The sequence below is a fragment of the Lonchura striata genome, unplaced genomic scaffold (assembly GCF_046129695.1).
Source record: "Lonchura striata isolate bLonStr1 unplaced genomic scaffold, bLonStr1.mat Scaffold_229, whole genome shotgun sequence".
Lineage (NCBI taxonomy): Eukaryota > Metazoa > Chordata > Aves > Passeriformes > Estrildidae > Lonchura > Lonchura striata.
The window spans coordinates 53664-65533 of record NW_027461139.1 but is presented as its reverse complement, the minus strand read 5'-3'; positions in this window follow the sequence as shown (position 1 = coordinate 65533).

Sequence of the window (11870 nt, the reverse complement as noted above, 5' to 3'; positions counted from 1 at the left end):
TGAGCTTGCACCTGACTTCAAACAATCAAAACATCAAAGGATGTATCCAAGGACAAAGCTGACCCCCCTCAAACTTGCACTGCCCAGAGAGTCCCAATGAAGCCCAACAAATTGACATCAGGAATCTGGACTGCTGAGTTTTCTTTCCCAGGCAAAAAGGCTGGAATTAGCGCACAGGTCCCTCTGACCCCAGGTGGGCGGCTGACTGCAACAAATAGGAACATCGAAGAATATCTCCCAGACCGAAGCTGTCCCCACCTCAAACTTGTGCTGCCCTGACAGTGCCATGGGAGCACAACAAACTGGCATCAGGAACCTGGACTGGTGAGTTTTCTTTCCCAAGGAAAAGGCTGGAGAATATGCCCAGGGGCCCCCGGCCCTGAGCTGCCACCTGACTGCAAAAACTCCAAACATCGAAGGACGTATCCCAGACCGAAGCTGTCCCCACCTCAAACGTGTCCTGCCCTGAGAGTCCCAAGGGAGCCCTACAAACTGACATCAACAACCTGGACTGGTGAGTTTTCTTTCCCCAGGAAAAAGGCTGAAATTAGCGCACAGGTCCCCCTGGCCCTGGGCGGGTGGCTGACTGCTTGAAATAGGAACACTGAAGAATATCTCCCAGACCGAAGCTGTCCTCACCTCAAACTTGTGCTGCCCTGATAGTCCCAACGGAGCACTACAAACTGAAATCAAGAACCTGGACTGGTGTGTTTTCTTTCCCAGGGAAAAGCGCTGGAATTAGAGCACAGGACCCCCTGGCCTTGGGCAGCCACCTGACTGCAACAAATATGAATATCGAAGGATAACACCCAGACATCATCTGCCCAACCTTAAATTTTCTGCTGCCCTGAAAGTCCCAAGGGTGTCCTACAAACTGACATCAGGAACCTGGACTGGTGATTTTTCTTTCCCCGGCAAAAAGGCTGGAATAAGCACACAGGTCCCCCTGGCCCTGGGTGGGCACCTGACAGCATCAAATACGAACACTGAAGAATATCTCCCAGACCCCAGCTGCCCCCACCTCAAACTTGTACTGCCCTGATAGTCCTAATGGAGCCCTACAAACTGGCATCAGGAACCTGGACTGGTGAGTTTTCTTTCCCAAGGAAAAGGCTGGAGAATATGCCCAGGGGCCCCCGGCCCTGAGCTGCCACCTGACTGCAAAAACTCCAAACATCGAAGGACGTATCCCAGACCGAAGCTGTCCCCACCTCAAACATGTCCTGCACTGAGAGTCCCAAGGGAGCCCTACAAACTGACATCAACAACCTGGACTGGTGAGTTTTCTTTCCCCAGGAAAATGGCTGAAATTATCGCACAGGTCCCCCTGGCCCTGGGCGGGTGGCTGACTGCTTGAAATAGGAACACTGAAGAATATCTCCCAGACCGAAGCTGTCCTCACCTCAAACTTGTGCTGCCCTGATAGTCCCAACGGAGCACTACAAACTGAAATCAAGAACCTGGACTGGTGTGTTTTCTTTCCCAGGGAAAAGCGCTGGAATTAGAGCACAGGACCCCCTGGCCCTGAGCTGGCACCTGACTGCAACAAATACGAATATCGAAGGATAACACCCAGACATCATCTGCCCAACCTTAAATTTTCTGCTGCCCTGAAAGTCCCAAGGGTGTCCTACAAACTGACATCAGGAACCTGGACTGGTGATTTTTCTTTCCCCGGCAAAAAGGCTGGAATAAGCACACAGGTCCCTCTGGTCCTGGGTGGGCACCTGACAGCATCAAATACGAACACTGAAGAATATCTCCCAGACCCCAGCTGCGCCCACCTCAAACTTGTACTGCCCTGATAGTCCCAATGGAGCCCTACAAACTGACATCAGGAACCTGGACTGGTGAGTTTTCTTTCCCAGGGAAAAGGCTGGAGAATGTGCCCAGGGGCCCCTGGCCCTGAGCTGGCGCCGGACTACAAAAATGCCAAACATCAAAGGATGTCTGCCAGACCAAAGCTGTCTCCACCTCAAACTTGTGCTGCCCTGATTCTCCCAACAAAGCACTACAAACTGACATCAGGAACCTGGACTGGTGAGTTTTCTTTCCCCGGCAAAAAGGCTGGAATTAGCGCACAGGTCTCCCTGGCTCTGGGCGGGCAGCTGACTGCATCAAATACGAACACTGAAGAATATCTCCCAGACCCCAGCTGTCCTCACCTCAAACTTGTGCTGCCCTGAAAGTCCCAAGGGAGTCTTACAAACTGACATCAAGAACCTGGACTGGTGCGTTTTCTTTCCCAGGGAAAAGAGCTGGAATTAGAGCACAGGACTCCCTGGCCTTGGGCAGGCCCTTGACCTCAACAAATAAGAGCATTGAAGTATATCTGCCAGACCTCATCTGCCCCAACCTCAAACTTGTGCTGCCCTGACAGTCCCAAGGGTGTCCTACAAACTGACATCAGGAACCTGGACTGGTGAGTTTTCTTTCCCAAGGAAAAGGCTGGAGAATATGCCCAGGGGCCCCCGGCCCTGAGCTGCCACCTGACTGCAAAAACTCCAAACATCGAAGGACGTATCCCAGACCGAAGCTGTCCCCACCTCAAACATGTCCTGCACTGAGAGTCCCAAGGGAGCCCTACAAACTGACATCAACAACCTGGACTGGTGAGTTTTCTTTCCCCAGGAAAATGGCTGAAATTATCGCACAGGTCCCCCTGGCCCTGGGCGGGTGGCTGACTGCTTGAAATAGGAACACTGAAGAATATCTCCCAGACCGAAGCTGTCCTCACCTCAAACTTGTGCTGCCCTGATAGTCCCAACGGAGCACTACAAACTGAAATCAAGAACCTGGACTGGTGTGTTTTCTTTCCCAGGGAAAAGCGCTGGAATTAGAGCACAGGACCCCCTGGCCCTGAGCTGGCGCCTGACTGCAACAAATACGAATATCGAAGGATAACACCCAGACATCATCTGCCCAACCTTAAATTTTCTGCTGCCCTGAAAGTCCCAAGGGTGTCCTACAAACTGACATCAGGAACCTGGACTGGTGATTTTTCTTTCCCCGGCAAAAAGGCTGGAATAAGCACACAGGTCCCTCTGGTCCTGGGTGGGCACCTGACAGCATCAAATACGAACACTGAAGAATATCTCCCAGACCCCAGCTGCGCCCACCTCAAACTTGTACTGCCCTGATAGTCCCAATGGAGCCCTACAAACTGACATCAGGAACCTGGACTGGTGAGTTTTCTTTCCCAGGGAAAAGGCTGGAGAATGTGCCCAGGGGCCCCTGGCCCTGAGCTGGCACCGGACTACAAAAATGCCAAACATCAAAGGATGTCTGCCAGACCAAAGCTGTCTCCACCTCAAACTTGTGCTGCCCTGATTCTCCCAACAAAGCACTACAAACTGACATCAGGAACCTGGACTGGTGAGTTTTCTTTCCCCGGCAAAATGGCTGGAATTAGCGCACAGGTCTCCCTGGCTCTGGGCGGGCAGCTTACTGCATCAAATACGAACACTGAAGAATATCTCCCAGACCCCAGCTGTCCTCACCTCAAACTTGTGCTGCCCTGAAAGTCCCAATGGAGCCCTACAAACTGACATCAAGAACCTGGACTGGTGCGTTTTCTTTCCCAGGGAAAAGAGCTGGAATTAGAGCACAGGACTCCCTGGCCTTGGGCAGGCCCTTGACCTCAACAAATAAGAGCATTGAAGTATATCTGCCAGACATCATCTGCCCCAACCTCAAACTTGTGCTGCCCTGACAGTCCCAAGGGTGTCCTACAAACTGACATCAGGAACCTGGACTGGTGAGTTTTCTTTCCCAGGGAAAAGGGCCGGAGTATGTGCTCAGGGATCCCTGGGCCTCAGCTTGCACCTGACTTCAAACAATCAAAACATCAAAGGATGTATCCAAGGACAAAGCTGACCCCACCTCAAACTTGCACTGCCCTGAGAGTCCCAATGGAGCCCAACAAATTGACATCAGAAATCTGGACTGCTGAGTTTTCTTTCCCAGGCAAAAAGGCTGGAATTAGCGCACTGGTCCCCCTGACCCCAGGTGGGCGGCTGACTGCAACAAATAGGAACATCGAAGAATATCTCCCAGACCGAAGCTGTCCCCACCTCAAACTTGTGCTGCCCTGACAGTGCCATGGGAGCACGACAAACTGGCATCAGGAACCTGGACTGGTGATTTTTCTTTCCCAAGGAAAAGGCTGGAGAATATGCCCAGGGGCCTCCAGCCCTGAGCTGGCACCTGACTGCAAAAACACCCAAACATCGAAGGATGTATCCCAGACCGAAGCTGTCCCCACCTCAAACGTGTCCTGCCCTGAGAGTCCCAATGGAGCCCTACAAACTGACATCAACAACCTGGACTGGTGAGTTTTCTTTCCCAGGGAAAAGAGCTGGAATTTGCGCACAAGACCCTGTGGCCCTGGGCAGGCACCTCACTGCAACAAGTACGAACATCAAAGGATATCTCCCAGACCTCAGCTGCCACCACCTCAAACTTGTGCTGCCCTCACAGTCCCAATGGAGCCCTACAAACTGACATCAGGAACCTGGACTGGTGCGTTTTCTTTCCCAGGGAAAAGAGCTGGAATTAGAGCACAGGACCCCCTGGCCTTGGGCAGCCACCTGACTGCAACAAATACAAGCATTGAAGTATATCTGCCAGACCTCATCTGCCCCCACCTCAAACTTGTGCTGCCCTGACAGTCCCAAGGGAGCACTACAAACTGACATCAGGAACCTGGACTGGTAAATTTTCTTTCCTCACACAAAAAGGCTGGAATTAGTGCATAGGTCCCCCTGGCCCTGGGTGGGCAGCTGACTGCATCAAACACGAACACTGAAGAATATCTCCCAGACCGAAGCTGTCCCCACTTCAAACTTGTGCTGCCCTGACAGTGCCATGGGAGCACGATAAACTGGCATCAGGAACCTGGACTGGTGAGTTTTCTTTCCCAAGGAAAAGGCTGGAGAATATGCCCAGGGGCCCCCGGCCCTGAGCTGGCACCTGACTGCAAAAACTCCAAACATCGAAGGATGTATCCCAGACCGAAGCTGTCCCCACCTCAAACGTGTCCTGCCCTGAGAGTCCCAAGGGAGCCCTACAAACTGGCATCAACAACCTGGACTGGTGAGATTTCTTTCCCAGGGAAAAGAGCTGGAATTTGCGCACAAGACCCTGTGGCCCTGGGCAGGCACCTCACTGCAACAAGGACGAACATTGAAGGGTATCTCCCAGAACCCAGCTGCCACCACCTCAAACTTGTGCTGCCCTGACAGTCCCAAGGGAGTCCTACAACCTGACATCAGGAACCTGGAATGGTGAGTTTTCTTTCCCAGGGAAAAGAGCCAGAGTAAGTGCCCAGGGGGTCCTGGCCCTGAGCTAGCGCCTGACTTCAAAACATCCAAACATCAAAGGATGCATCCCAGGACAAAGCTGTCCCCACCTCAAACGTGTCCTGCCCTTAGAGTCCCAATGGAGCCCAACAAACTGACATCAGGAACCTGGACTGGTGAGTTTTCTTTCCCCGGCAAAAAGGCTGGAATTAGCGCACAGGTCCCCCTGGCCCTGGGTGGGCACCGGACTACATCAAATACAAACACTAAAGAATATCTCCCAGACACCAGCTGCCCCCACCTCAAACTTGTACTGCCCTGATAGTCCCAATGGAGCAGTACAAACTGACATCAGGAACCTGGACTGGTGAGTTTTCTTTCCCAGGGAAAAGGCTGGAGACTGTGCCCAGGGGCCCCTGGCCCTGAGGTGGCGCCGGACTACAAAAATGCCAAACATCAAAGGTTTATGCCAGACTGAAGCTGTCCCCAGCTCAAACTTGTGCTGCCCTGATACTCCCAAAAAAGCACTACAAGCTGACATCAACAACCTGGACTGGTGAGTTTTCTTTCCCAGGGAAAAGAGCTGGAATTAGAGCACAGGACGCCCTGGCCTTGGGCAGGTGCCTGACTGCAACAAATACGAGCATTGAAGGATATCTCCCAGACATCATCTGCCCCATCCTCTATCTTGTGCTTCCCTGACCGTCCCAAGGGAGCACTACAAACTGACATCAGGAACCTGGACTGGTGAGTTTTCTTTTTCCGGCAAAAAGGCTGGAATTAGCACATAGGTCCCCCTGGCCCTGGGCGGGTGGCTGACTGCATCAATTACGAACACTGAAGAATATCTCCCAGACCCCAGCTGCCCCCACCTCTAACTTGTGCTGTCCTAATAGTCCCAACGGAGCACTACAAACTGACATCAAGAACCTGGACTGGTGCATTTTCTTTCCCAGGGAAAAGAGCTGGAATTAGAGCACAAGACCCCCTGGCATTGGGCAGGCCATTGACTGCAACAAATACGAGCATTGAAGTATATCTGCCAGACATCATCTGCCCCCAGCTCAAACTAGTGCTGCCCTGACAGTCCCAAGGGAGTCTTAAAAACTGACATCAAGAACCTGGACTGGTGCGTTTTCTTTCCCCGGCAAAAAGGCTGGAATTAGTGCACAGGACCCCCTGGGCCTGGGCAGGCCCTTGACTGCAACAAATACGAACATTGAAGGTTATCTACCAGACCCCAGCTGCCGCCACCTCAAACTTGTGCTGCCCTGACAGTCCCATAGGAGCACTACAAACTGACATCAGGAACCTGGACTGGTGAGTTTTCTTTCCCCGGCCAAAAGGCTGGAATTAGCGCACAGGTCCTCCTGGCCCTGGGCGGGTGGCTGACTGCATGAAATAGGAACACTGAAGAATATCTCTCAGACCCCAGCTGCCACGACCTCAAACTTGTGCTGCCCTGATAGTCCCAACGGAGCACTACAAACTGACGTCAAGAACCTGGACTGGTGTGTTTTCTTTCCCAGGGAAAAGCGCTGGAATTAGAGCACAGGACCCCCTGGCCCTGAGCTGGCACCTGACTGCAACAAATACGAATATCGAAGGATAACACCCAGACATCATCTGCCCCAACCTTAAACTTTGTGCTGCCCTGAGAGTCCCAAGGGAGCCCTACAAACTGACATCAAGAACCTGGACTGGTGAGTTTTCTTTCCCAGGGAAAAGGGCCGGAGTATGTGCTCAGGGATCCCTGGGCCTCAGCTTGCACCTGACTTCAAACAATCAAAACATCAAAGGATGTATCCAAGGACAAAGCTGACCCCACCTCAAACTTGCACTGCCCTGAGAGTCCCAATGGAGCCCAACAAATTGACATCAGAAATCTGGACTGCTGAGTTTTCTTTCCCCGGCAAAAAGGCTGGAATTAGCGCACAGGTCCCCCTGACCCCAGGTGGGCGGCTGACTGCAACAAATAGGAACATCGAAGAATATCTCCCAGACCAAAGCTGTCCTCATCGCAAACTTGTGCTGCCCTGACAGTGCCATGGGAGCACGACAAACTGGCATCAGGAACCTGGACTGGTGAGTTTTCTTTCCCAAGGAAAAGGCTGGAGAATATGCCCAGGGGCCCCCGGCCCTGAGCTGCCACCTGACTGCAAAACCTCCAAACATTGAAGGTTGTATCCCAGACCGAAGCTGTCCCCACCTCAAACGTGTCCTGCCCTGAGAGTCCCAAGGGAGCCCTACAAACTGACATCAACAACCTGGACTGGTGAGTTTTCTTTCCCAGGGAAAAGACCTGGAATTTGCGCACAAGACCCTGTGGCCCTGGGCAGGCACCTCACTGCAACAAGGACGAACATTGAAGGGTATCTCCCAGAACCCAGCTGCCACCACCTCAAACTTGTGCTGCCCTGACAGTCCCAAGGGAGTCCTACAACCTGACATCAGGAACCTGGAATGGTGAGTTTTCTTTCCCAGGGAAAAGAGCCAGAGTAAGTGCCCAGGGGGTCCTGGCCCTGAGCTAGCGCCTGACTTCAAAACATCCAAACATCAAAGGATGCATCCCAGGACAAAGCTGTCCCCACCTCAAACGTGTCCTGCCCTTAGAGTCCCAATGGAGCCCAACAAACTGACATCAGGAACCTGGACTGGTGAGTTTTCTTTCCCCGGCAAAAAGGCTGGAATTAGCGCACAGGTCCCCCTGGCCCTGGGTGGGCACCGGACTACATCAAATACAAACACTAAAGAATATCTCCCAGACACCAGCTGCGCCCACCTCAAACTTGTACTGCCCTGATAGTCCCAATGGAGCAGTACAAACTGACATCAGGAACCTGGACTGGTGAGTTTTCTTTCCCAGGGAAAAGGCTGGAGACTGTGCCCAGGGGCCCCTGGCCCTGAGGTGGCGCCGGACTACAAAAATGCCAAACATCAAAGGTTTATGCCAGACTGAAGCTGTCCCCAGCTCAAACTTGTGCTGCCCTGATACTCCCAAAAAAGCACTACAAGCTGACATCAACAACCTGGACTGGTGAGTTTTCTTTCCCAGGGAATGAGCTGGAATTAGAGCACAGGACGCCCTGGCCTTGGGCAGGTGCCTGACTGCAACAAATACGAGCATTGAAGGATATCTCCCAGACATCATCTGCCCCATCCTCTATCTTGTGCTTCCCTGACCGTCCCAAGGGAGCACTACAAACTGACATCAGGAACCTGGACTGGTGAGTTTTCTTTTTCCGGCAAAAAGGCTGGAATTAGCACATAGGTCCCCCTGGCCCTGGGCGGGTGGCTGACTGCATCAATTACGAACACTGAAGAATATCTCCCAGACCCCAGCTGCCCCCACCTCTAACTTGTGCTGTCCTAATAGTCCCAACGGAGCACTACAAACTGACATCAAGAACCTGGACTGGTGCATTTTCTTTCCCAGGGAAAAGAGCTGGAATTAGAGCACAAGACCCCCTGGCATTGGGCAGGCCATTGACTGCAACAAATACGAGCATTGAAGTATATCTGCCAGACATCATCTGCCCCCAGCTCAAACTAGTGCTGCCCTGACAGTCCCAAGGGAGTCTTAAAAACTGACATCAAGAACCTGGACTGGTGCGTTTTCTTTCCCCGGCAAAAAGGCTGGAATTAGTGCACAGGACCCCCTGGGCCTGGGCAGGCCCCTGACTGCAACAAATACGAACATTGAAGGTTATCTACCAGACCCCAGCTGCCGCCACCTCAAACTTGTGCTGCCCTGACAGTCCCATAGGAGCACTACAAACTGACATCAGGAACCTGGACTGGTGAGTTTTCTTTCCCCGGCCAAAAGGCTGGAATTAGCGCACAGGTCCTCCTGGCCCTGGGCGGGTGGCTGACTGCATGAAATAGGAACACTGAAGAATATCTCCCAGCTGCCACGACCTCAAACTTGTGCTGCCCTGATAGTCCCAACGGAGCACTACAAACTGACGTCAAGAACCTGGACTGGTGTGTTTTCTTTCCCAGGGAAAAGCGCTGGAATTAGAGCACAGGACCCCCTGGCCCTGAGCTGGCGCCTGACTGCAACAAATACGAATATCGAAGGATAACACCCAGACATCATCTGCCCCAACCTTAAACTTTGTGCTGCCCTGAGAGTCCCAAGGGAGCCCTACAAACTGACATCAAGAACCTGGACTGGTGAGTTTTCTTTCCCAGGGAAAAGGGCCGGAGTATGTGCTCAGGGATCCCTGGGCCTCAGCTTGCACCTGACTTCAAACAATCAAAACATCAAAGGATGTATCCAAGGACAAAGCTGACCCCACCTCAAACTTGCACTGCCCTGAGAGTCCCAATGGAGCCCAACAAATTGACATCAGAAATCTGGACTGCTGAGTTTTCTTTCCCCGGCAAAAAGGCTGGAATTAGCGCACAGGTCCCCCTGACCCCAGGTGGGCGGCTGACTGCAACAAATAGGAACATCGAAGAATATCTCCCAGACCAAAGCTGTCCTCATCGCAAACTTGTGCTGCCCTGACAGTGCCATGGGAGCACGACAAACTGGCATCAGGAACCTGGACTGGTGAGTTTTCTTTCCCAAGGAAAAGGCGGGAGAATATGCCCAGGGGCCCCCGGCCCTGAGCTGCCACCTGACTGCAAAACCTCCAAACATTGAAGGTTGTATCCCAGACCGAAGCTGTCCCCACCTCAAACGTGTCCTGCCCTGAGAGTCCCAAGGGAGCCCTACAAACTGACATCAACAACCTGGACTGGTGAGTTTTCTTTCCCAGGGAAAAGACCTGGAATTTGCGCACAAGACCCTGTGGCCCTGGGCAGGCACCTCACTGCAACAAGGACGAACATTGAAGGGTATCTCCCAGACCCCAGCTGCCAGCACCTCAAACTTGTGCTGCCCTGACTGTCCCAAGGGAGTCCTACAAACTGACATCAGGAACTTGGACTGGTTAGTTTTCTTTCCCAGGGAAAAAGGCTGGAGAATGTGCCCAGGGGCCCCTGGCCCTGAACTGGCGCCGGACTACAAAAACGCCAAATATCAAAGGATGTATGCCAGACCAAACCTGTCTCCACCTCAAACTTGTGCTGCCCTGATAGTCCCAAGGGAGCACTACAGACTGACATCAACAACCTGGACTGGTCATCTTTCTTTCCCAGGGAAAAGAGACTGAATTAGAGCACAGGACCCCATGGCCTTGGGCAGGCGCCTGACTGCAACAAATAAGAACATCAAAGGATATCACCCAGATACCATCTGCCCCAACCTCTAACTTGTGCTGCCCTGACAGTCCCAAGGGAGAACTACAAGCTGACATCAGGAACCTGGACTGGTGTGTTTTCTTTCCCAGGTTAAAGAGCTGGACATTGCGCATAAGACCCTGTGGCCCTGGGCAGACACCTCAATACAACAAGTACGAATATCAAAGGATATCTCCCAGACCCCAGCTGCCACCACCTCAAACTTGTGCTGCCCTGACTGTCCCAAGGGAGTCCTACAAACTGACATCAGGAACCTGGACTGGTGAGTTTTCTTTCCCAGGGAAAAGGCTGGAGACTTTGCCCAGGGGTCCCTGGGCCTGAGCTTGCACCTGACTTCAAACAATCAAAACATCAAAGGATGTATCCAAGGTCAAAGCTGACCCCACCTCAAACTTGCACTGCCCTGAGAGTCCCAATGGAGCCCAACAAATTGACATCAGGAATCTGGACTGGTGAGTTTTCTTTCCCCGGCAAAAAGGCTGGAATTAGCGCACATGTCCCTCTGACCCCAGGTGGGCGGCTGACTGCAACGAATAGGAACATCGAAGAATATCTCCCAGACAGAAGCTGTCCCCACCTCAAACGTGTCCTGCCCTGAGAGTCCCAAGGGAGCCTACAAACTGACATCAACAACCTGGACTGGTGAGTTTTCTTTCCCAGGGAAAAGAGCTGGAATTTGCGCACAAGACCCTGTGGCCCTGGGCAGGCACCTCACTGCAACAAGTACAAACATCGAAGGATATCTCCCAGACCCCAGCTGCCACCAACTCAAACTTGTGCTGCCCTGACTGTCCCAAGGGAGTCCTACAAACTGACATCAGGAACTTGGACTGGTTAGTTTTCTTTCCCAGGGAAAAAGGCTGGAGAATGTGCCCAGGGGCCTCTGGCCCTGAGCTGGCGCCGGACTACAAAAACGCCAAATATCAAAGGATGTATGCCAGACCAAAGCTGTCTCCACTTCAAACTTGTACTGCCCTGATAGCCCCAACGGAGCACTACAAACTGACATCAGGAACCTGGACTGGTGAGTTTTCTTTCCTCAGGAAAAGAGCTGGAATTAGAGCACAGGACCCCTTGCCTTTGGGCAGGCGCCTGACTGCAACAAATAAGAACATCAAAGGATATCACCCAGACACCATCTGCCCCAACCTCAAACTTACGCTGCCCTGATAGTCCCAGGGGAGAACTACAAACTGATATCAGGAACCTGGACTGGTGAGTTTTCTTTCCCGGGGAAAAGAGGCAGAGTATGTGCCCAGGGGGTCCTGGCCCTGAGCTAGCACCTGACTTCAAAACATCCAAACATCAAAGGATGCATCC